At 43.5% G+C, this 27,310-nt stretch overlaps 1 pseudogene; it reads left to right on the forward strand.

Annotated features, from left to right (window-relative positions):
• The first annotated feature begins 2,605 nt into the window (after positions 1-2,605).
• LOC124977413 (dynein light chain 1, cytoplasmic-like) lies at positions 2,606-2,960 on the forward strand (annotated as a pseudogene).
• Positions 2,961-27,310: the final 24,350 nt, after the last annotated feature.

The following is a 27,310-nucleotide window of genomic DNA, read 5'->3' on the forward strand; positions in this document are numbered from 1 at the left end:
TTGAGCAAATTTCAGCAGCAGGACTTGGTGTCCTTTTTCTCACAGAGTGTGATGCTAACTCATGCTGACATTTGTTCCAGTAGTTTCTGGAATTTGGGGGTTGAGCATGAACTCTCTGGGAATAGACCATCTCTGTAGGGCTGCAGTCTGGAAGTAAGTAGATCCCTAACTTCCCTGATTAGAGGCACCTGCCCTGGTTACCCCAAGGTTTCTGACACCCTGTTCCATACTGCACTTAGATGGTGCTTGTGACGGACTGACAGATCTGACTCCATGAGAATATTATAGGCCAGACTCTAAGGGAAATGACTAAACAGACTCCATTTTGCTCTGAGACTCCATGTTATGTAGGAAATAAGCTTCTCCCATGGGAACATCCCGCCTCTGTGCCCATCATCAATTACTTGGTGTGACATGTTTAATAAAATACAATGGCAACTCCTATGTATTAAAGAATTGCTCTCTTTTTATTCCTATTGCTCCTAAACAATGTACCATGTGAACAGTGATTGTGTGGATGTTAGTAACCATTCTTTAGTTTGTACCTAAGTAAGGGTCATTTTGACCCACTTCCCCCTCTGTTGATGATCTCATGATGTTAATGTGTAATTTCGAATCATAGCAACAGACACTTATGATTAATGTGATTTTTGGTATAAGAACCCCTACAACCCTGTGGTCAGGACTGTTCTCCCAATAGCCATTTTTTGAGGCATTGTGTGAGACAGTCAGCCGGCCAGCTTAATAAAGACTCTCAAATTTGGACTTCTCAGTGGTGATCGGTCTGTTCTTAAGTTGTGCCCCATAACAGTGCTGGTTTCTGGTCTCACCTCAACCTAAGCACAAGGTGTGCTCAAAAGCACAGTGACCACCCACCATCCTATTTCTTTCCTTGAAATAGTGTTTACCAAAGTCTGCTCCACAGAACAAAAGTCATTTGCGATGTTTTGGGGCATATAAGAGTCTTGGCCCAGGAAGACTTTGGAAATACACTCTCTCAGGGATTAGCACCAGTAAGACTCCAGGGAGATTCCTCTGTGCTAAAATCTTTTTGTCTTAGGACCACTACCTTTCCCTGACATTCCGTGGAAGATGCTACTGTGACAGTTCCCAAACATTCTCTCAGCAGGAGTAGGAAGCAGGTGAGCAGGATACAGGAGGCTGGACTTTCTCCAGGCAAGTATAGGCAGCTCTCTATGGGCTAATGGGATGTCCTGTTGACTGGTTAGAAAGGGTTAAGCCTTTGGAACAGAAAGATGTTGCTCAGACAACCCAAACCTTCCACTTTGCAAGCCCATGTTAATAAGCTCCCTGTTCGTTGGCGGGCACCATATAGGTTGGGCAAGGGAAGCCAGACTGCAGGTGGGGGGCTCTCATAGGCCATGGAGTCAAGTCAGTGCCATGAAATGAAAAAGACAAGAGGGTTGTGACAAAGCATGGCTGAAGTGACTTGGGACAAGAATGAGGAAGGCCTATTTCATCAAAGAATCAAATGACAAAAGGGACCAGGCAAGAGGAGTTGAAGAGAAAAGGGAAGTCCAGGTAGAGAGAGCACACTGAGCAAAGGCTTGGTTGTTCAAATAAAGGAAAAGAAGCCATGGAGATGATAGTCTTATGAGTCACTTCAGAAGGATCTAGAGGGGCCATGTTCAGCCACAGAGGCCAGGAAAGGGACACCATCATCAGTGCTGTGGAACATGATTGTGGGTCTGCTATGGATAAGTGTCCCTCCAAGGTCCATGTGTTAAAGACTTGGTCCCCAGCCCATGTACTATCAGGAAATGGGAGAATCTTCAGAAGGTAGGACCCAAAGGGAGGAAGTTAGCTCATTTGAGGTATTCCCTTAAACAGGTTTGTGGAACTTTTATCTCTTCATGCTCTCTTTTGCTTCCTGGCTGCCATAACATGAGCAGCTTCCTCTGCCATGATGTACTTACTTCCTCACCCCAGACTCAAAAGCAAAGGGCCAGCTGACCATGGACTGAAACACACAAAACTGTGAGTCTGAATAAATCTTTCCTTTTTTGAAAGTTGATTATCTCTGGTATTTGTAATAATGATTGAAAGCTGACTAACACAGAGTCTCCATCAGGATAAGTAAATGATCTGGCTGGTGGTTTAAAAAGAAGGAGCTTCCTTGCTGCTAGGTAAGGAAGGAATGTGGGTAGAAGATGCTGGAGGCAGGGTGGGCTCTCAGGAGCCTCCCACAGAAGAATGAGCAAGAAATGATGACATGGATCAGACTCAAGATGGAAGAGTATGTGGACTCAGTATGGTGGACAAGAACTAGCAAAGAACATATTGTTCAGAGCAGGTGACCACTGACAGACACTGGTGCAAACACTGAATGAAGAAAAGGGCCCAGAGAGTGACCTGAGGTCCTGCTGGCCAGAGTTTGGAATAAGCAGGGGGCAGTCATATGGTTCATTGGGCTCATCAGAACACAATATATATAGCAGGATAATTTAAAATAAAATCCAAGCCAAAGTAACTTAAGAAAAGAGAGGATTTTAGATGCTCCTCCACTTCAGTAGCAACAAAAACTCCCTCTGGGCTTGAGCTGCACAGAGTATAGCAGTCAGTCAGTCACTGACTCATGGTAACTATGCATGACCAAAAGATGGCGGTCAAAAATGTGGACATGTTGGAAAAGATGCAACAGGACTGGGTGGGGTGTGCTCCTCAGATGTTAGAAAAATGTAACAGAAAAGGATATTGCAGCCCACGTCAAGAAGGAGTTCGACCAGAAGTACAGCCCCACCTGGCGCTGCATTGTGGAGAGGAGGAAATTTGGTAGTTATGTGACACATGAAACCAAACACTTCATCTCCTTCTACCTGGGCCAAGTGGCCATTCTTCTGTTCAAATCTGGTTAAAAGCATGGACTGTGCCACATACCCAGTGATTCATCCAAAAATAAGGACTGCAGCCTAAATTCCAAATACCAGAGACTGAAATCTTTAGCTTTGTTAAGGGAACAGCTTGATCTTCGAACACTTATTGTTAACAAAACTGCTTGCATTTGTATTTATTTTCTATTCCACACTTCTGTGCCTCATGTTTTGTTTCCTCTCTCAATCCATTTCTTTAAAAAATAAATCTGTTGGAGATGGAGATGAAGAAAAAAAAAAAAACCAGAAAAGAATAGAGAGGGCTGAGGGTATAGTATTTTCCTGCCATGTGCAAGACCTGGATTCCATCCTCAGCACTGCAAAAATTAAAGTAAAAAAAAAAATAAAATAAAACAGAAATGAGAAACATGTAACCTGTTTGTAAAAGTTTTCCATGCAAATAGCTTTCATAAAGATGGGGAAGTTTAATTTAAATGAAAAATATCTTTAGTGAATAATGAATAACTTTTTTCCTATCTATTTGATTATGTTTAAATTGGCATATGTAAAATTACATTTCCCTAGAATTTGAATTATCTCTTTAATTCTCTGAAAAGTGACAAAGGTTATCAATAATGAGTCCATTGTTGATTTGTTCTGATAGATGGTTACCTCCTACAGGGTCTGGCATCTTCCAAGAGTTTAAGAGATGTTTAATCACTAGAGGTTGTTGGATGAATAACAATGTATTCTAAGATCTCAAGGAAATATTAAACCAGACAAAATGTGGCCCTCATACTCTCAGAGAATTAAGTGGAACCCAGGGATTCTGCTCTTCTAACTTCTCAGAGGCCAAAACAACTCAACTACAGGGCTCCTTATCAAAGCCAAGTCGCCTCTGGGCAGAGCCAAGATAAATCCTGTGGAATCTACATCATTCAGACCACACAACTATGCAAAACCTTCCTCACAGGACCCTGGCAACCCATTCCAATGAATGAAGCAATCAATTTGAGGGCAACCACATAGTCACAGCTTCTAGTGTTCTCTGTATACACGACTCTGTCCTGGGAGATGGCAAGTCCCAAAGGCTAGGCAGTTGATGAAGGTCAGAATCTGAGGTTCATCTGGATCATGAGAAGGATGAGGTTTAAAACCATGAATAGATAGGTAGAAAAGGGCATTGTGAATAAAGAAAAAAAAAAAGCAACGAGGCATATGCTTTATAACCACAAATTCCAAAGAAAACCATACAGGATGAGTTTTTCTTTCTTTCTTTCTTTCTTTCTTTCTTTCTTTCTTTCTTTCTTTCTTTCTTTCTTTCTTTCTTTCTTTTTTGTGGAACATTGTGGGGGGAGAATGTCAGTATGTCAGTGCTAATCTTCCTTCTGCCTCCATTTTGCCCACCCCCATTCCAAACCAAGCATCTAACAATCAACAATCAGAGGAACTTGCAAAAACATTCCAAAATCTTAGGAGAAATAATACTTTGGGATTGACGCAATGAACTATAGTTCCTTTGGCAAAATTCAGAGTTACTTATTGAAAAGCATGTTATCAGTGCCCCCACCCACCGAAGTTTTAACTGGGAGGAGCCAAGTTGGGCCCAGGAATCTGCATCCTTAATAGTGTACCCCACCAGAGATGTGGTGTGGCCACACATCCTACTTGGGTGTGATTCCTTTCTTTGGGGACTCTCTCCTCTCCAAAGGGTAATTGCTCCTGTGAGCTTTCCTGCTTCAGCTGTCCTGCTGAAGTATTTAAGATGAATTTATAGCAAAGAAACTAGACCTGTCCTGCAGATGGTAAGCCTGAGAGGATGCTTTACAAAACCAGCAGGAACCCTCAGGACATGATCAGATAAACCCTCCCTTTTGTAAAATCAGAAAATCAAACCCAGACATTTACATAACACAACCAAGAGCCAGAGCAAACCTGTGGGAAAATCAGAGCCACTGCCAATTCCTCATCCAGAGCTCTTTTCTCTCTACCAAACTGCTCCCTTACTTTATACCCTGTGTTTATAGAATAACAGCATCTCTGACACCTAGAGAAAAGCTTATGTCATGTTAGGAAACCAAATTCAAAGAAGGCAGAAGAGTGTGTGATATACTTTAGAAAGATAAATTTAAAAGTAATTTACAGTCTTAGAAAAATTTACATCCATGTCAGTGGAGAGCTTGGTAACTTTGAAACTGATCATGTAAATTTATTGACATAGAAAGACATTCACAATAGACTTTAAATGAGGAGGCATGTTATATTGTCTGGCAATGTGACTCTTCTATTGCAAACACACATACATTCACTCATCCATGCACACATACATATATATCCAGAAAAGCATAGGTAGGAAACCATGTCAATAAGTAGGGGCTAATTTGCCTCTAAATTTGCCTCACCTGCCTACTAATTCATTTTTTAAAAAAAATAAGTGGAAATAACTACAGTTTTTATTTATTATCTGGTTTGTAGTGCTGAGCCTCAGTAATCTAGAACATTCATTTGCCTGAGCGATTGTGCCCCAGGGACTAACCTCTTAGCATTCAGCCTCATCCTCCTCCCAGCCCCAGGAATTTATGTGCTGGATTCCTGAGCCCCACAGAGTGAGTAATGTTACAAGGGTGACAAGGCATGACTCACAGGGACAAAGAAAGTAGCGTGATCATGTGCAGGACGGGAAGTTGCTACAGTCCTCTCACTTGGGATTTCAGGCTTGGACGGGACAACCAAGGGTCACTAGCTTCTTCCTTCATCTTCCTGCTTTGATATGTGAAGCAGGGGTAAGCAGGAAGGTGATGATTTGTGGGGAAACATCAATGACTGGAGTTGTTTTAACGACAATAAATAGTTACCCAGGCTAGTCGGTGTTGGTAGTCAAAACAAAGAGCAGCAGCCAGAAACAGAGCAAAAAGAGAAGGTTGCTGGAGTTCACAGTCATTAGAGCATATGCAGTCTACTATATTTCTATTCCTTTCACTTGTCACTTTCAACAGTGCTGGGTCACATTGTTCAATAAATATTTTCTAAATGACACAGTGGCCCAATAGATGACTTCAATTGAACTCCCTATTTGATGTGCTCATTTTCTTTGAAAGATACTTAGCTAATGGTTGTTCAGCCTTTTCTTGAATGCTTCTGGAGGTGAGCTTCTCACTACCTCATGTGGAAACTCATTGAGATTATAGACAGTTGTATCTTTTTGTTTGTTTGTTTGTTTCTAGGGATTCAACCCAGAGGCATTTTACCACGGATATACTTTCCAATCCTTTTTAATTTTTATTTTGAGATAGGGTCTCACTAAGTTGCTTAGGGCCTTGCAAAGTTGCTGAGCCTGGCTTTGAACCTGCAATCCTCCTGAATCAGCCTTCCAAGTTGCCAGAATTATAGGCATGTGCCACTCCACCCAATTGGACTGTTATATCTATTAGAAAGATATTTTCTTTATACTTGGAAATGTGAATTCCATTCGTTACATCTGAATGTATATCAGAATCAATGAATTTCTCAAATCCTAAGGGGAAAATGCAGAACATCAAAAAAACAACACACACTGCCATTGTGTGTATATATAAATATATATGAATATATGAATATGTTTATACACACACACACACACACACATATGTGCTCCATAATGGGGATTGAACTCAAGGCTTCACACATCTCAGGTTAGCGCTCTACCACTGAGCCACATCCCCAATACCAGCCCCCCAACACACACACACTCCCCTTGTACTTGGCTTTATCCTTTGGGACTATACAGGACAAATCCTTCCTTGTTCTATGTATAATTTTTTAAAACTGTAGATGTGACTCTCAAGCCTTCTTAAGGCCTTTTTAGCAGATCTCTTACAAAATGAGCAAACAAACCAGTCAACAAGAGCTCTGCCATGATCTGAGACCCACAGAGAGATCCTGGGCAAAGCTCAGGCATCTACATAGTGGTCTGCTGACCTTCCCTGTAACTTCCTCTTTCAAGGTCACAGTGAAGATGAAGTTTGTCTTTGCCTCCATAATAACCTGCCACCAAACTTCCAGCTAATGATTAAATATTACATTACTGTGTCTTCCAAATATTCAGATGAGGATTGTTGGTTACAGGTTGGAGAGATAAGATCTTATGGTGGAATCCTGTAGCCCAGCACAGAGAGCTGAGACTAGAGGTAGACAACCATTTATTACGTTGTATTGGAGCTGCAGCCCCTCAGCTACCCCAGGTATGATGGACACATTTATGCTCCCTGAAGGCACATGTCCCAATATTCTCCAGGCCTGGGTGCAGGAGACACAGCCCTTAAGTATAGGTTGAAGATCAGACACCAAGTTCATGGCTACAGTTTTGTTCTTGGAAGGGACATTCTGGGAGACAGTCTGCATACATTCAGAGGTTCCTGAAAACAGAACTCATTCTTTGTTGCTTCTTTTCTTGCCTGACTCTTCCTGTCCTGCCTGCTTCCTGGGACCACCTCTTAAACAAATGGCACTCAAGTCCTTATCTCAAAAAATGTTGCTAATAACCAAGTAAGTGGCTCCACTTAACCTTCTTTCTGACTATGACTGACTCCTAGGAACTTCAGTTCTCCCTTCATAGGAAAACTTTAGGCAGAGTCAAGTTCTCCTGGGCTACAGAGTGTCAAGGGCAGGGCCTGTTCCCTGAATGAATGTTAACCTGCACAGAGTCCAGAAACCAGCTCTACTTAAGACCCAAGCTGTGCATTCTGTACTATAAACTGCAAGTTTATAGTAGAGAATGCATAGTAGAGAACTATGAAGTAGAGTGCATTCTCTACTATGAACATCTAACTTTTACATCTCAGGAGTTTATTTATTCAAGCTTCATCCTTGAAAAGCTAGCATTGCTGTTACCTTAACAATTAATCACTATCATTTTTAGAGCAGGGGCAATCACTGTATCTAATCTCAGGTTACGTTCTAACTTGCAGGTGAACCCTACAAATGTGGCCAGAATAGACCAGAGTTTCACCTAGGATTCACAATAACAGAACTGGTTGAATTAACATCATATTGCCCAACCCATAGTGAGGTGATTGCTTACTACAGTTGATTTTCTATATGTGACACTCTTTTTGATCTGTGGGAATATCATTTTACATAATTTTAGTCTAAAACACCTGTGGGGAGAAGTGGAAAGAAGAAACCTGTGCAACTGACATTGGTTTGAACTAAAGATGAACTGGAGCAGAAGCTTAAATACCTAACCTGTCAGATGTTTCCCTCCTATGTCCCTAAAAGGCAGAGCTAAGTGCCATAGGACTTTAACACCAAGTCTAGGCAAGCCTTAGTTTCAGCTCTCTCCATACCCAGCTCCAAGCATATCCTACCAAGCTACTGGAGTGGGTTCCTGAGAGGACCACAAGCCTTTTTCTGGACTTTAGAGAATGTAGTGAAGTCTACTACACCAGGAAGCCTTCGGAGCACATGGAGACCCACATCCTCCAGGACCTCTGGAAGATACACACCATGATAGAACACTTCAAAGATGCTGGGAGTTCGGGGGCCAGTTAGAGGCCACTGAGAACTATTGGAGAATTGGTCCCTTGTTTCCTAAGCCCTAAGTATGGGAGAGGGCCCTTCCACTGCTATGGGGTCTTCCCAAAAGAGTAGACATGACTTGGGGCTAGTTCCCTGGAGATCTCCATCTGAAGCTCCTTGACCACGTAAACTACTCCCCCAGACTTTGTGCCTGTTAGAACCCTGATGACCATCACTCAGTCTGATGCTGTTTGACCTCCAGGATTGAAGACAAACACCCTCCGTGAAGTGGACTTCAGTTACCATAATGAGAGCTACCTGCCCAAACCCCGGCTCACATGACCTGTCCTTCCATCTGATCCAGTAACTTACCCTCACCTTGCCAGGCGTCAGAATCCACAACCCCTAAGCTGATGCAGACAGGCAGGTTTGTTGGGTTTATTGTACTACAACATGGGGCAAATGTTGAGTTAGGGCCCAAGGTTGGTCTGTCCTTTTATCTAGAACTGTATTTATTATCAGTTACTGCAGAGAAAGCACCCCAAAACTTCATGGTTTTAAACAGTAATTTACTATTTTTCACAAGTATGGGTTGAACTGGGGTTCTTCTGCTGAAAGCAATACTAGTTGTCCTGGGTCATTGGGGCCTCACCTGGCGGAACATCCAAGATGGCTTGTTCACAGGGCCAGGGCTATGGGGACCACCAAAATGTTAGACTCTGCTGGGATGTCGGTGTTGTCTCAGGTCTTCCTCTCCACATGGCCTCTATGTGTGGCCTCCCCGCCTGGACTGCTTTTGTTACACAGCAGCTCAGCACTTCCAGAGCACAGACAAGAAAGCTCTGGGATCTTAGAAAGGTATTGTCCCAGTATTGACAGTCACGTCCACCACACTGAGTTGTCAGATTCAGTGTGAGAGGAGAAAGCACAGAGTATTAAGTATTGAGAGTCCTCTTTGATCATTTTCTTATCAGAGTCTCAAATCCAAAGCAACACCCCAGTTTCCATTGAAGGAGATGACCAGGACAGTAGTGTGGGCAGCAGGAGGCAGACAACATTTTCGTTACGGTGGGCCCACTTCTTCTGAGAGACTATAAAAATACTAGGCAAAGGCCTTTTCTCATCTTGAACACTTCACAATTGTATTACAGTTTTATCATATTCTTGAAGACCCTGACAAGGATTTTATCTTTGGAAAACATCTCATTATGCGCCAAGTGCCACCAAATGAGTGACTTCTCTTATAGGAAGCACTTGCATCCGGGGACACACTGTACTCTTCCACTGCAGTCATTGCGTGTCACCCTCTGACGCAGTTCTTGCATCTGCATGGGGCAGGGGAGCACGATTGCAATAAGCTGAGTTACTGCTCAGCCTTACATAGAGCTGAAGTCACTTAGCTAAGACACGCTGAAAACAGTAAATCTTAATCAGAAACCCTGGCTCTTATGTCACAGCCTCCCTCTGACGTCTGTGCCCCATCCCATGGAGGAAAGAGCTGCATGAGCGTTCCAGCCACGTCACTAAGCACAGGACTCTGTGGGCTGTGAGTAAGACCACAGAGGTTAGCTACCAGGGATGTGTCGTGGCTAATAAGTATTAATCATGTCCCTCCTAAGTAAGGGTTGAGCCAATTTTTGTTTGCAATTAGGAATAAAATTTAAGCATTTGGGATGTATGTGAGCAGTATCCTGTGAATGCTAAATTCTTATTTTGGGGAAAAGAAAAAGACAAAGAAAAAGGGGGTACACACTTGGAACTTAATACACAGCTTTGGAGTTAATGCCTGAAATTTCTCTTTGGAAGTCAACAGGGAAAGAAGTTGTATCCTGGAGCTTATGGCTCTGGATGGGGAGCAGGCATGGACATGGGGTAGAGGAGATTTCACCAGATCTATCATAGTAGCCAGACATTTGCTCTAAAGACGTCTCTGAAGACAGCATCTCAACCTAAAACTAACAGAAGAAAAATCATAGGCTGTCAACTGCACTATTTTTCTATATTGTGCCACAATTTCCCTATCCCATAGAAGGGAATGTCTTTTGTGTTAATCCTGAAGTTTATATTATTAGAATTGGAATCCTGTTAAAATTGTCATGGATGATCTAAAAAAAAAAAAAAAATGATACACATAACCACCTTGTAGAAATTTTCTTTATAATGCTGAGATACAAATAAGTAATATGGATGGAATTTCACCTGATTCTACCCTGGGTACCATTAGTCTCCAGCATGAATGGTACAAACCATTGTCAAGGTAAAGGCCCTTCATCTACTGGAGGAGTGTGCACATTAGTAGAACACCTCTCTTGTTCTCTCACAGCAGGTGCTCAGGCAGAAATCTGCAAAACCCCAATATTTAAGGTGAATTGTGGTTGACATTAGTCCTCAACTTTCCCTCTTCCACCCAGAGTCTGAAAAAGAATGGGTAAACAAATCACCCATCAAGGGGCTGGGGATATAGCTCAGTTGGTAGAGTGCTTACCTCGTAAGCACAAGGCCCTGGGTTCAATCCCCAGCACCAAAAAAATAAATAAATAAAATTGATTCTTGAATCAGGTAACACTTCATTCTTAAAATAGTTTATATGTTCCAAAGGGCCAGGCAGAGGAGATTGGTTTTATAGATGAAGAAATGCTAAATAAAGTAGAAAGAAAAGCAAAAAGTGAATTGATAATTTCAAAGTTACTTTCCTTGTATGACAGACAGGGTGACAGAACAATAGGAAAAGAGCTGATTCGTTCACATCAGGTTATTTTACATGACTTTTTTGTGTAAGGACTGAGGCAGAGGGAACTGTATCTAACACTGATTTCTTGGAAGGTCAAATAAACAATTTCATCTCAGTTTAGTGACCTTGCAAGTTAGCATGGGTAATTGCATTTGTATTTTTATGCTGGTCTGTTAGGACTCAGTGCAGGAGTCCAGCCTAAAACAATGACCTCCTGTAAGGTTTATTTAACATCTCATCTCAAGTTGAACAAGGTCTGCAGCTGCAAGTTCAGGGGAAGGACCTTTATAAACAGCAGGCTGATGTTTTTCAAGAAAAAGTCCTTGCTGCTGTGAAATGGCTTTACCATTCACAGACAGGCCCAACTCCTGGCTCAGTCTGTGCCCAGAGAGGCTGTAGCCGCCATCGCAGAGAACCTGTCATTGCACACTCCTGGTTAGAGAATGTGTGAATCAGTCAGCACTACCATGACAAAGTCCCAGAGACTGGGTGGCTTGAACAACAGAAGTTTATTTCCTCCCAGATCTGGAGGCTAGAATCTGAGAGCAAAGGGTGGTGGGGTTGGTTCCCCTGAGCCTTCTCTTTTTGGCTAGTAGATGTTTGTCTTCTTACTGTGTCCATACCAGGCCATTCCTCTGTAAACCTGTGTCCTCATTTCTTCTTAATCAAGACACCAGTCATATTAGATTAGGATCTGCCTTAAATAACTCATTGTACCTTAAATACCTCTTTTAAGAGACTATATCCAAAAGGGTCACATTCTGAAGTACAGGCAGTGAGGACTTCAAAATAATAATTTATGGGGGGACCAATTCAGCTTATAACAGAGGTCATCCAATTCAAAGCCTTGGACTTGGGAGAATGTTCCTATCTCTAAGTGCTGCAGATGCAGATACTGATGGAGGGGTAGATGGAATGTGGAGGACCCAAAAGGCACCAATACCAACAGGGCGCGCTCGCTCACTGATTAGAAAAGAAGCAGGAGGGGAGGGAAAAGGAGGGAGAAGAGCAGACAGAAGAAGGAAACAGAAACATGCCTGAGCAGGCTAGGTGGCACGTGCCCATAATCCCAACAATTCAGGATGCTAAGACAGGAGAATTTCAAGTTCAAGATCAGCCTCAGCAACTTAGTGAGGCTCTAAGAAACTTAGCGAGATTGCAGAGACGTGTTTAAGCAGCTCTAAGATGACTGCTGGCGTTGAGCCAAGAGGTGGCGCATAATTAGTGTTAACATGGCGTGATCTCTTATGACCTTTTGCCTGATTAGTTAATGTCTCCTCTGCACTAGTGGTCAACAGATGTTCCCCATTCTTCCTTGATTGGTACCGTGGTGCATGCTCCAACCGTGCTACTTAATCCTAAGCTGATTGGCTGCCTTAGTGTATATAAGACATTCTCTTCACCTGGGAGGAGGTTACGGATGGCAGGACGGGGAACTAAGAACACACCTCTAGGTCGCTAGGTCGCAGAATGAAGGATGCAGTACGCGGGACGCACCACTAAGAAGCACGCACCTCTAGCACACACCTTTAGGACACAGGATGCAGGACGCACCTCTAAGAAGAAGCAGCAGAACTCTAAGAAGTAGCACCTCTGAAAGCTAGCCTATGTGATAAGCGTAGCCTCTCTGAAAGTATAGCACCTCTAAAACTAAGCAAAGTCTCTCTTCCTCTAAGCAAAGTCTCTCTCCCTCTAAGCAAAGTCTCTCTTCCTCTCAAATCCTCTCTTCCTCTAAGCAAAGCCTCTCTTCCTCTATAAACAAGCAAACAAGCAAGTAAGCAAGGAAGTAGCCCAGAAAAAGATAAGTAGTTCATTCCCAGTCCACCTCCGATAAATTCCCGCAGGATTGTTGCTGCAGGCGGCAACATGAGATACTGTCTCAAAATAGACCATAAAAGGGACTAGGGATGTAGCTCCATGGTAAAGTATCCCTGGGTTAAATCCATAATCCAAAAAAAAAAAAAAAAAAAAAGTCCATTCACAGCTCATAGAAAAGAGCTTCAAATAAGAGTCCTCTTAACAGAGAAGGGAGAATAAGATATCTCTCTCTCTCTCTCTCTCTCTCTCTCTCTCTCTCTCTCTCTCTTTCCACCCCTCCCCCAAGACAGGGTCTCCCTATATAGCCCAGGTTGGCCTTGAACTTGTCTTTCTCCCATCTCAGTCTCTCCAGTACAAGATCCTCTTTTTGCAGAACACAGTGGCACATGCCTTTAATACCCACTCCTCGAGATGCGAGGTGGGAGGATCCTGTGCAACTTAGTGAGACCCTATCTCAAAAATAAAATTTTAAAAAAGAAAACTATTTCTTTCCACTCTCACCTCCAACTTCATAATGATAGGTAAGCATTTGTTTCCTTGAAAGGGGTCCTGAAACCTTAGTAATTTTCCTCAAGTTCACCTGGACCTTGCAGCCATAAGGAGGCCAGAATGAACCAGAATAGAGAGATTCACACTTTTCCACTGACACTAGGTAGCCAAGAAGCAGCCTATTGAGGCAGACCATCTGAGGGAGTGTTCATAGAAGGAATATGTTTTTGAGAGCCTAAGATTGACAGTTTCTGCCCACTCCTTAATTCTCTTAATGATTTCATGAAAACAGCATAGTGACAGCTCACTTGGACATTTCAGGCAGAGGTATGCTGGGCACAGTGACGTCATTTGGGTCTTTTCCACTGTCACCTGATTCTAGATAATCATCTGACTGTGTGCTGTTTTAGGACGGCCTGGCCACGTCATGTCTGAAGGTAATGAGCCATCTGCCCTTATCCAACAACAGGAGCAGTCAAACTGGGTCCTCCTGCCATTGGCAAAGCCATTCCCAAATAAGCATCGGCCTCAGTTTGATTCGAATGTGAAATTCTGAGCCTCATCATTGGACCATGGCAAGCACTAGAGCAGACAGCCCTCTCCAGATGAAAAACTTTCAGAGAAGCAGTTCTCAAGCCCAGTGATCATTGATCACCCCTGGACCTTTGTCCTAGGGAGCCATATTGTGGAAGGAAAGTAGCAAATGAAAGCCAAAGAAACAATTTTATAGTTACTCAATACAAGTCCCCTTTTCTCCAGAGAAACTGAGAATTTGTCCCAGCTCACCAAGCTGGGGAATAAACAGGACAAGATCCCATCTACATTATAATACCCGGAGCTGGGTGGTGCTTGGGCACCAGGAAGGTGCCAGGGGGTGATGCCAGGATGCACAGCAGGGTGGAGAAGCAGAGTTGTCCATAAGCCAGATGGCAACCAGGGACATTGCCTTAAAAGTGGACAATGAAGAGTTTAGAAGGTGATCTTGCACTGGGTACAGTATAAGTTAACATTTTACAATTTGGCCCATGAGAGGAATTCCCCTGCTGTAGAAACCTTCATGCATAAGGTGCTTCTGTGCTTCAGCCAAGTCTCTGACCACAGTCCCAGTAAACAGTTCTTCAACACCCCCACAGGGTCTTTCAGCCAACATTCCACCAGGCCTCAGCCAAAAATCACTGGAATTCACAGATCTTAAAAATAATGCTTGGCTATGATAAGTGACCTCCAGGATACTATTTCTTGTTAAATGAAAAGCTGTTAAAGACCATGTCTGTGCTCACTGTCCTTTCCTCAGAGCTACAAGGCACAGGACACCCTTTGGCATGCAGAGACAAGTGTAAATCTTTACAATGGACTTGACCTACTCTCCTAGCTAGCAAATGGATAAAAGCCATGCCAGTCTTGGCCTTTCGCCTTGTGCCCTGGTGATCAGGGAACTCAGATGTGAACTGTATAATTTCATTCATCAAACATCCTTAATAGATTTTATTTTAAAGATTCATTTTCCTTCTCTTCCAGTGAATGAGGTTTTTCTTTCTTTTCTCTTTTCTCTTTTGTTTTATTTTTTGCAGTACTGGGAATGAACCCAGGGGTACTCTAGCACTGAGCTACATTCCTGGTCCTTCTTACTTTTTAGTTTTGAGACAGATCTTGTTAAGTTGTTGAGGCCAGCCTTGAATTTGTGATCTTCCTCCCTTGGCCTCCCAAGTCACAGGGATTACAGGCCTGTGCCACTGAACCTGATTGTTGTAAGGCATATTTTAAATCTTAATCTATTACTCATCTTTCTATCCTTGTTTTATGGTAATTTGTTGACTCTTTTTAGAAAAATGAAGGGGAATACAAATTGTATCGAAAGACTGATGCAGCCCTTTCTTAAAAAGCTGTTTCATAGAGCTGGGATTATAACTCAGCGATAGAGCACTTGCCCAGAGTGTGCAAGACCCTGGACAACAACAAAAAAGTGTTTCATAAGCCTTATTTAATATTTCCCAAGCCCCTGAAAAATCCCCCAGTGTCTTCTGAATCTTCCAAGAGTTGGGCAATGCTTCCTATAGTCATTGAGCTGGACACATTTCACTGTCTTCAGCTTCTCTGGAGACTGCTAAGTCACACAGGGTAATACCGTGCAATGCTATGAGATGGGCAGTCTGAATCAGAGCCACTGTCCCCTCCAGGGATGGCAAGTTGATCTTTTGCTCTGACATACGTCTTGATGAAGTAACAAGTCCCTAAGGGCATCTCAGTTCAATCTGAAATGGGACACTCAGAGAAATGGCTATTTTTGCTCTCAGTTCATTCTGGGATAAGCTCATCCCTGAGTGCAGCCTGTAAATGCCAAGAGGACAAGAGACCCTTCCACTCTCCATCTCCACATTCCCACAGCTACAACAGTGCTTGATACTCAGTACTCATAAATACAGTAGTCTGTTCTCAGCCAGGGTTTCAGCTACCCGCAGTCAATTGCAGGAAAAAAACATTAAGTGGAAAATACCAGAAATAAACAATTCGTAAGTTTTAAATAACTTTTATTAGAGCATATCATTATAATCATTTCGTTTTGTTATTATTTTTGTAAGTCTTTTTCTATGCCTAGATTATGAGTTAAACTTTATTGTAGGTTTGTGTGTATAGGAAAAAAAAAATATGTTCAGGGTTTGGTATTATCCATGGTTTCATGCATCCACTGGGGATCATGGATCTACAGAAAAGGGGAACTACTATATTTGCCCAAAGAATGCGTCAATTTGGACAAGTCATTTGGCTTCCTTGAATCTTGATTTCAACAAAACAGTAGGAGTAATTCCTCACTGAGGGGATTAAGTGAGATTCAGAGACAGGACAATGCTTTGTAGTGTCTGCAGCACTGGAAAGACACGTGGCTATTTTCTTTTGTTACTCACAGACAAAAAAAAGGACAAGCACCTTCACTCTGCCAACCTGAACCCTCACTGAACCTGGGACATCTTCAGTTTTAAGAATCTGCCAAAATATTTTCCTGATAGAAATGCAGCTGTGCTGGTCCAGAGAGATTAAGGAAGGAAGAATCGTAGAAGACATTGCCTTAGCCTCTGGCACTTCTTCCAATCCTTTCTTCATGCTGTGGAGGGAAGCTCAGGTCAAAAGGGCAGTAGGGTAAAGGCCAGAAGCTACCACCGGCCTTCTGAACATCCCTGGACCTGGACCAGACATTCCAGGGGTCAACTTGCTTCCAGGCATCATAACCAGCAAACAATTCATCACATAATCCTCCTTGTGGAGGACACCCAAGCCCTGGCCTGGGACCCCTCCTCTGATTCCTAACCCCACCTGTACATCTCTGGAGAAGAAATCAGCTATTATTATCCTCTAGAAGACATGGAAGCAATTTTAGAAAACTCACATTGCACTGGTGCTAACATTTTGGGACAAGCATGTAGAGTGGTATCCAAAACTTAGGGACATGACACAAATCAATATTTGTGTTTTACAAAAGAACTGTAACCCTAAAAATAGAAATCACACTTTCTTTATTATATTTTTCTTCAATGCTTCATTTTTATATTAGAGGCTGTTGTCGCTTTCAAAATGATTAAAGCTCGTGTGCCTCGGTGATTTATCACCTCTGTGCTTTGCCCTGGCACATCATTTCCAAGCCTGCCACATGTGCAGTCTGGACTTAGCAACAAAGGTCCTCCTGCGTGATGGAACTTCCCAGTGCCAAGGACCAGAAGGGACCATCGGCACATTGCATCCCATTTTTCAACACCTGAAGCAGTTCTTGTTCATTGGATCTAGTGCTAAGCTAAAATTGTGAAGGTAAAGACAAAGGAAGGGGCTTAGTAGGACATTTCCCGTCTCTGGGTTGAAGTCATTAGTAACCAGGCAAAACAGGAAGGGGGTGAGGTCTTGTTTAGAGAAGGGAAATGCAGAGGAAGTGTGGGCAGGGCAGATGGAGCAGAAGAGAGCTTGAAGGGGCTCCTAAGAAGGAGGCCAGTTCTGGTCAAGGAAGAAACAAGCTGGGGGAGGAGTGGACTGGGAGGCCTGACTGGGGAGCAGAGAAGGGGAGAACCACTCCCAGGATTGTTTTCCAAGGACAATTTACAGTTCCCATTGTTGGCCTTTTTCCTCTGGGCAATTAAGCACAAAATGGGAGCCAAGGATTCTCATCCATCTTGTCCCTGCATTTTACATTTCCTGGCACTTCAACTCCCAGCTGCTTGGCAGTGGTCTGTCCCCAAATCCCAGGGAGTCTGGCAATACCAGCCTGCACTGGTTTCTCCCCTTCCCTCCACCCCTCCGTGCTGATGTGGTCCCTGGTAAGCAGCTTCAATTTGGCAGGGCTGGATGCACTTGGGTCTGTCTTCAGCATATGAAAAGAAACATTTCCTTTACAATGTCTTCCTGCAGCAGGGCTTTCTGTGAAATTTCAGGCAGAGAGGAAACACTTCCTGAACTTGGGCATGATACCTTTCCGAGGCTGCTGGATTATATACAAAGACTTTGCCAAAGAGAAAGGCATAAATGAACCAAAAAATGGAATAAAACTGGACTTTAATTCATCTGCTAGACAGACAAGGGTGCCTCATAGATGAATGGATACCCTTTAAATGGTGTGATGAATAATATCAGCTGTTTCCTTGCAAGTACATTTCTGAGATATATTTCTTCTCTTTTTTTTTTTATTATTTTAAAACATTTTTTGGTGCTGGAGATAGGATCCCTGGTCTTGTGCCTGCTAAGCATATGCACTACCACTAAGTTACACAGACCTAGACCCTCTGAGATGTATTTCTGTATTGTGCATGGTGTGTTTAACCCAAATAGAAATTGGAGCTTTATGTGGCCCAGCATATATGTAGAGTCAGAGAAGCACCACCCCAAAACAAAAGTGTGAAATGTTAGTTGAAGTTTTCACTCAAATGTCTAGAAGATTGTTTAGGGGAGTAAATTTATAAACCAAAGCGTTTCTTCTTAAAGTTCTCCTTATTTGTTTGCCTTATTCTTACAAAATCCTATAGACTCTTACTTGAAATGACAAAAACCTGTGCTACTTCCAGTCGTTCCATCTTTTCTCTTTAAACCTCCTCTCTGTAATCTATCAGCATTTTACACAGACTGAAGAATTTTCTCCCCTCTTTCTTCCTTTCCTGAATTTTCAAAATAGAAAAGGGATCAGAGACTGATCCAAGAAATAAAAACCTCCTTCCCTTTCTGTCTTTCCACCCATCTATCTGCTCTTGTCCTCTTAACCATCTCCACATCACCAACCTTCCCAGACAACACCAAACCCTCGAAGAGCAAGTAAGGGGTGAGGCTGAGATATAGCCTTCAGAATGCTCTTTGTTAAGCATTAGGCAAGGCATGAAGAGCAGGGAATGAAATTTAGAAATCTCACTGTTCGTGTTAATAAATCATGTTACTATTCAACTTCCCTGCAAGTTCTGCAGACTTGTGCAAAGAAAAACCCAGAGTGACACATGCCAGTCAGGCAACTTCACTCACAGCCAAAGTTCTCATGCACAGAAAGTCTTCCCTGTTCCTGGGGGCCAGTGTCACTCTCTGGGATGTCCCTGAGATTCTCCAGAACTGCACACTCCTCACTCTTCATGCTTTCTCTCCAACCTCTGAATTGTGAAATGCTCCAGGACCTTGCTTGTAGAAACTTGCTGAAGAGGCCTTGCCACCCAGACAGGCTCCTCAAGGTTTCAGGCAACCAAATCCCCCCACTGTTTTTTCACCAATCAACACTTAACATTCTGTGCAGACTGCAGGGATTCCAACAGAGGGTGAATAAATTATGAATATGCATTTTCAATGTGCTTGAGCAATACTATCATGTGCACGTGAGTTAAGAACTTTCTATGCAAACACAAGATACTGGAGCACATTGGTAGCACATTTTTGGCTTTGGAGGAGGGCATGGCCTTTCTAAACCCCAGGTGGGAATGATGTACCCCAGCTGTCCCCTATTAATATCTTGTGTGCATTTAGCCCTTCTTTGGTGTCTATTTGACTCTCTATGATAGTCAGTTTTCCATTAGTGTAATAAATACCCAAGAAAATCAACTTATAAAGAGAAAAGGTTTATTTTGTCTCACAGCTTTAGAGGTTTCAGTACATGATCATTGCCTCATTGCTTTGGGCCAGAAGTGGCACCCTGTGGTGGGAATATTTAGTGGAGAAAAACTGCTCACCTCATGGCCAGAATCAAAAGAGAAGAAGAGGAAGAGATTGAGCCCTACTATCTTTTTCTTTTTTTCTTTGCAGTGCTGGGGATCGAACCCAGGGCCTTGTACTTGCAAAGCAAGCACTCTACTGACTGAGCTACCTCCCCAGCCCCCCTACTATCTTCTTTAAGGGCACACCTCCAATAACTGGAAGACCTCCCAGTAGGCCCTAACTCTTAAAGTTTCCAGCACCTGCCCTGGGAACAAAGGTTTTAACACAGGGGCCTTTGGGAGACATTTTAGATTCAAAGTGTAGCACTGTGGTGATCCAGAGGATAGCCCACTGGTCTGGCGCATAACAGAAGCCCAATAAATAATGTGCTGAGTGACTGAATAAACCCCAAAACCCTGGTGCCCATCAACCTAGAATCCTGGTTCTCAAGGACTTCATGCCCAATTTGCAGAAAGAAACATATGTGACATTACTAGAAATTTTTAAAATTGAGTTTAGAGACCCCCCCCCTCCCCACCACCAGAGCTGGCATGGTGGCAGGTGTGTGGCATGGGACTCCAAGGGCAGTTTCACAGTAGTAAGGGGTCTTCGATTAAGGCCTCCAAGGTGGACACAGTTTCTCCACAGGGAGAAATGAAGCCAGGAAGCCCCAGCCACCGGGACAACTGGCACAGAGGTATTCGCCTAAGGGTCAAAATCAGAGGTGGTCAATCAAACCTTGGCATTTCACATTCAAAGGGAGAGTCTCATCTGGGCAGCGCTCTAGTCCCAAAGCAGGTGGAATTCCAAATATTCTCTCTGATGCTACCTGTTCTTGTTCTTGTTCTTGTTCTTGTTTATAATGCTCATCACATTTGTAATTCAGAGTAAGGCATGAGATGATGCATTAAATGTCTGTCTTCTCCACCAGGCAGAGCACTGCACCAGGGATGGGCGTTAGCAGCTGAGTTCACTGAGCTCCTGGCACCATGCCCAGCATGTTGTAAGGTTCTCCTGTCAACACAAAAATGCAATAGACTGGGCTACTGCTTTCCCCATCCCACTCCTACCACAATCACAGCAGCAGAAGAGAGGCTACCGTGCTCCTGACTGCTACCACCTACCCACTGATAGACCTGTGGTTAAGGTGGAACTTGATCAGCACTAGACGGAGCGGAGGAGTCTGCTCCTGACCCAGACCGGTGGCCAAAGCAACTTCAAAGAGAGGAACTGAACACCTAACTTAGAGGAGTCCTGCTTGGGGGAAACCCTCTGGGGTTGGAAGCCTCGCTGTGCAATGCCCTTAGGCATGTTGTGCCTCTGCTTAGCTCCCACCGGGCTGCCCCTTCTCAGTGTCTCCCACAGCCTGGAAAAGGGGAAGATCAGAGCAGCAAGGAGGCCAACCATGCCCTCTGCTGGCCAGGCCTTGCCCCGTCCTGGGAATCAACCCATGGGAATCTGGAGCATTCTGCACATTCTCTCCTCCCCGACCTAATTGGTCAACTTTCTCTCTCCCAAGCACCCGAAGGAGTTGTTTAAGGAAACAGGAGGCAGCCCCACTGGGCCCACCCAGTTCAGGATGCAAGTGAGCTCCTGCATGAAGGATATAGAAGGGTGACCTCTAGGTGTCTGGCCCACAGTGGCCCAATTTGCCAAGTGTGGCTGGTTTCCTCCCCAGTGAGGACTGGGGATTGCAAATAGACCCTTGGCACACACATCTCCTCTTTAACTTTTGGAGCACCTTCACACCCTTTTACAAGCCTCAAAGGAAAAGTCACATTGATCCATTACAACCATAACCGACCTTTTTCTAAAACAGCATTTCCCAGCCAGTACCTCTCTTTATCCATCTAATTTGACATATAATTATATTTTGTAGTTTCTAAAAAGTAACTCCATCCTTCTCAAGAAGAACATTCAATAGACAAAACCACAAATCTGACAGAAAGTCACAAAGCGACCCCCAGAAACATGGCAAGGGCATCATCTTCGATGAAAAAGCTGACCCAGGTTGGCAGTTCTGAGGGTTCAGAGGGAACACTTCATACAACTCCAGATCAGCAGCTCAAAGGAGGAACTATGCAGACACACGTGAGCTGAGCCACATCTGCTAAATAGCCCTGTGGACTTCAGAATGGACCAGGTATAAGATGTCTGGAAACTGGACACCAGGCAGATAGTGAGGCACCTCAGTGAGCATCTTCACACTGGACCAAGTACAGGAACACATTTTTCATTCAGAAATGGCCATGACATTGTCAGATACTGTCCTTTACCTTTGGAAAGTCTGCTCTTCTTCAGGTGTGGGGATGAGATGGTGCTTTGGTGGTGATTTGGTTCTTTTCCCCTGCAAAGCCTTGCATCTTAGCCTTGTCTACATATCAAAAACCAACTGGAAAGCTTTACAAAATGCTGGTGTCTGGACCTCACCTCCAGAGATTCTGATTTCTCAGAACTGGGGTGCAACCTGGGTACCTAGATTTTACCCAACTTATTCTAATGTTTAATGAGGTTTGAGAACCACTACCAGGGAAAATCTTAAAATTTCTCTTAGGCTGGATCAATTTGCACCAGTAGACTGAGAAGTCACAGCCAGGTTCAGAGCAGGCTATGGGATCAGGAGCTCTCGTAGGTTTAGGATTCCCATTGGGTATAGCTGTCCACCTGCTATACCACACAGGATTTATAACTTTCTTGCTTCTTCTTCACTGGCTTTCTGAATCCTGTCTGATGGCAGAACAGTTAGAAAGAGAAAGAAAGGAAATTCAAGCCAGTCAACTTCAAAGTCCATCTCAGGAAAAGTCTTGATCACTGATAAGGATAAGCTCGTGTTATGCTTTGCCATAGCTTGCCCAGTCTGATACTACTGGGAGTCACTGGACTTGAACAGACAGTTGCCTGTCATCTGGGCACTTCGCCTTACAGAAGTGTGTCCTTTGCTATGACTGGTATTCTGGCGGGGAGGGGAGATGGTCACGTCCTCCCCCACGCAGGGACAGCAGGACTGTGGGGAGGCTACCCTAAGTGTAGCTGGCTACCCTAAGTGTACCCTGGCTACCCTAAGTGTTTGCTGCCTCGGCCAGCTCTTTCTGTATGGGATGTTTTCCAAAGGAAAAGTCTTCCATCAGCTGTGAAAAAGAGAACACACATTCCTGAGATATCTGATAAACAAATATTATTCTGTGATCCATTCTGTTGGCCACAATGTGTGACTGTGGTTTGGATTTTTTTCTCTTTTATTCTTTGGAAGAGTGGCCCATTCAGGCTGCCATCTCTCCCCTACTCATTTGTTTCTCTCCACTTATTTTCTATTCTCATTCCCTTTTGTTCCTCTTCATGCAGGACTTTCCTTCTGTTCCTATTAGTCAACCTCAAAATAGGACTTGAAAAATTATTTTCCAATGGCATTTATAGCCCTCTGTGTCTTAAAAGAGGAAGGGGTATAAAATTTCTCCTTTACCAGAAAGGAGAAAACACCTTTAAGAGTGGAGGCTGGGCTTGTCCCACTGGGAGGACGTGGGCTATAGGCCACAGTGCACAGGGGCAGGGACCAGCAGCTCACAGGTGTTTCTGGAATGAGTTTGCACCCACCCTCATTCTTCACATTTATCATCCCAGGCAGATCTGTAGCTTCAGAAGCAACCAGGGGACTTTATACTTCCAGAATGAGCATGCACATTGGCCTTAAAATAGACAAGGCAGCTGCCATTACCAGCCTGTGACAAGCAATGTTAAAGCTGCTGCCAAGAGAGGGGGATGCTCCTCTGGGAAGATAGTCAAGTGACTGCTAGCTTCAAGGTGTTGATGGGCAGGTAAGACCACTGTAAGCTTCTCTGAGAAACTTCCCAGGGTAATGAAAGAAAATAAAAACAGAACCAAAATAAAGTATCCCACCATTTATAAAGCACAGTCAGTCATTTGTTGTGATCCATGAAAGGCAAATGTGACTTTGATTCTGTCTAGCCCCTGGGGCTTCCTGGACCATGCCTAGGATGAGCTGTGTGCTTGAAATGGATCATTCAGGAAAAGGCTGACATTGGTGTGGCACACTTATATCTTGAGTATCGAGATGTCTGTGTTTAATGTGTTTCAGAACAATGTGTGCCAGCAGCAAATGTACTTAAATTTCTCAACTTCAACAATATGTAAAATTTCCTGTGTAACCTAAGGATGCCAGCCAATGGAACCTGAGTGCAGCATACATATTGATCTGGCTCTATTTTATCTCTAAATGCATGAAAAGTTTTGGGAGTTGGAAGCTAGCATTCATTCAGGCATTCACAGGCTCAAGGTATACCAGACAAGCACTGTTGTGGAGGCTGGGTATAGAGACATGGAAATGACAGATGACTCACAGAACTTGTGTTCCAGTGGATGATACAGAAAACCCACAAATAAATAACTCACATGGCATTAGCTCTGCTCTAAGACTAGTATCAAATAAGTTTCTGTTATAGGGACTGTGTGGGGTGCCTCCTTAGGCAAGGCAGTCAGGGAGATTGACTTTCCAAGTTGGAACCCGACATTATGGTGGGGCCAGCCCAAAAACCCTGAGTAGAGCTCTTTGAGGAGAACAGGGAACTGAAGCACCCCAGAGGCTAGAGAAACCATCATGGCAAAAATAGAAAGAAATAGGCATGGTAGAGCAGAACAATGCCAGAGAAGACTATGGGAGGTGCCTGCATGATGCTGAGGAGGATCCAAATCATGGCATCCTCTTAGCACCAATAAGTCAAAGGGATAACAATCCACGTCTAAGCAGATGTTCAGTTATGTTATAAAAAGCTTCAGCCAGAAACTCCATGGAGAATGGATAATAGAAAAGACACAAATACATCCATTTGCTTTTTCTTTAAAACAAAGTGTCATTCAAGTTACCCTGAATAGCATGTTCCCCCAGGGAAAAGGTTCCATAAACTTTATAGCCACAAAAGAGAGGTGGTCATAAATCAATGCATTTACCAAATGCATTATGTAGGTGGGCTACTGCAAAGTGAGGCAATCTTTTCTATAGGTTTCAGATGTTATCTTACTGCATTCTTAGCTTTAGGGTTGGTGGAGGCTAGAGGTCTGCTAAGCTTAGCAATACATTCCAAGAATTTTACCTAATAGTCACAAGAATGTTCAGTACAGAGGTTGAAAGTGAATGGCTATTAGAGGGATTAAGATAAACCAAGATAAGTTTGGCTCTTGACTTGCAGCATTCCATCTGTCCACAAACATATGTCCTACTCAGCTGAGGTCAAACAGTCTGCAAGATCTTTAATATCAATGTGGCTTCTCCAGGGAACTTCAGTTTACGAAGTCAATGTTATTAGGTGGGTGAAGGAGCTGAATTCCATAAAGAAGCTCTGGGAAACTGCAGCTACTAAGCCTCAAAGTCACCCTCGCCTAAGCAAGAGTCCTGGGAGAGCTGCTCCCAGCCTGAGAGCTCCCCATACTTCCAGCCACCTGCATTGTGGGCGGCCTGGCCTTCAGGGCTCTAAGCCCTTGGGATAGGCGTGCCTACATCAACCTCAGAAAGTCAGGCGGGGACACAGAAGGTGGGTGGAAAACACCAAGTCTGCGGCAGGAAGAAGGAATCAGGGAAGGCAGGTGGGCCGGTAGCATGGTGCAGAAAAGCAAAAATCATGAGCAAGATCACTCGAGTGTGGTTTCTATGATGGCTAGGGTTCACCTGGCTTTCCTTTAAATTTTTTTTAAATTAATTTTTTTGAAAGTTAAAGTTGAAATAATTTATTAAAAGAGAAAATATCTGTTACATTTCCAATTCAGATGGAACATCACTTAATTATAAAGACCCTTCCAACTTTATATATATATTTTTAATTTTTATTTTAGACATACAAGCAGAAATCATCTGGAATAACTAAACATCACAAACTCTTCCACCAAAAACAAAACAAATTAGTTCTTGGCATAGGAAGTGTGAATGTGAGGGTGTACAGGACATAACTTAACCCGGTCACCCCAAGAAAAACTCCTGCAAGAGGTTCCATCTTCACCAGTGGAATTTTCCCAGGCTATATTTGCTCTGTTATCAAAGAGAAGGGGGAGAGGGGAAGCGTAGGTGGCAGCTTGGAGGGTAGTTTTACTTTGTTTTTTGCATTTTCATTTTTGTTAAATACTGAGGATGATTCCACCATTCCACCATTCCTTACTCAGCAGACTTGAACTTGGTAATGCATCTGAGTCTCCCCTGCCCCCACTTTGCCTAACTCTCACAGTGGCCCCCAATAGAATCAATTTTAATCTGAACATAAGACTCTCTGGGGGAAGAGCCATACTGGAAGAAGCATTCCAGCTGGACAGATTGTTTCCCTTTTGAGTTACAGATCTCTAAGCCACAGGCCCATGGCATGTCAAAGCTGAGAAGTTCTTTGCCACCACAAGAGAACCTGAGGTCTTTGAATCCCTGACCACAGTGGTTGCCTGGGGAGCAGGCGGCAGATGATGGAAAATAGTGAGCACTTTGGCTAACTCAGCAACAACCTCAGACAGCTGAAAAGGCGAATCCCCCCATGTCAACAGCACAAGGTCGAGTCTACAGGGATGTAAGAAAGGGCAGAAACAGGAAAAGTGGTGATGTGCTTCAGTTTGGGTCCCCAGAAACCAACCCAAGACAAGGTTGTGAGTGTTAGTAGTTTATCAGGTCCCAAAACACAGTAACAGGAGACAGAGGGAAGTAAGTGTTAAAGCATGCACTGGCAAGCAGGGGCAAGTGGAGCTCAATCCCTCTGGAAGTACAAGGAGCCGGTGTAGACATGCCTCTGACTCTTGAGTTACCAGTCTCCAAGCAGCCAGGAAGCAGCCTTGTTTCCATGAGGCCCTGGCCCCATCAGTCCTAGGTTGAGTACTGCTCCTGGGACAGGGGTGTGCTAATCCCTTGACTGTTCTGTGCTGCTTGCTGTCTGGCTCCCAGTCACAGCAAGTTACAGGCAATATAAGACACTTGTGCTGGCAGCTAGAAGTCAGTCCACTGAGTTAGTGAGGGTGAAGACAGGTGGGCACAAGTACCTTTAACTGTATGGAACACAGAAGATCTTATTTCTTATCCCCAGGCTTCTGCTCTCCACACTTGTAAGTCTAACTTTACTGAAAACGACAACAAAACTAGGGCTAGGGATGTAGATCATGGTCAAGAGCATGCTTAACATGCTTGAGGTCATGGGTTTGGTCCCTAACACTGCAAAAAAAAAAAAAAAAAAAAAAAAAAAGAAAAAGAAAAAGAAATATCAGTCTACTTTCAAAGTGGTTGCATTTGCCATTTATTATTTTAAATAACTCATGCATGAATGATTATTGTAGAAAATATTAAAAATACTGAATTTAGAAAAATAATTTAAATTCTCTGAAATGTCTGTACCCAGAAATTATCATTTTAATCTGTGTATTTACAGAAACTTGTCTTGTCAGCAACCATTTTCAGAAAAAAAAAAAAAAAAATTTTTCCTTAGAGGGACTTGGAGGCATCGCTCAGTTGAAAAGGAGTGCGGGCCACATTTGAGACCTGTGGAGATGACAAGATCTTGGGTGACCAGTTTCACTCTCTCTCTTGTATTCTTCGTTGTTTGTTCCTGCAGCTGCTGAACTTGTCTCTCTACCTGCCCTTCTAATACTGGCTTCCCTCCCCAAGTGACCACAACCCAATAGTGTTCATGCTCAACACTGTGTTCCAGGACTGGTTCTATCCTTAAGAGGAGGAATCTGGTTGTCTTGGTTCTGCTTAGCTATTCATTCCTAGCCTAATCAACACGGCTAGGACAGAATCTCTAACATAACTCTGGGGGTGTGAGCAAAAAGA

This window comes from Sciurus carolinensis, chromosome 2 (assembly GCF_902686445.1).
Source record: "Sciurus carolinensis chromosome 2, mSciCar1.2, whole genome shotgun sequence".
NCBI classification, from domain to species: Eukaryota; Metazoa; Chordata; class Mammalia; order Rodentia; family Sciuridae; genus Sciurus; species Sciurus carolinensis.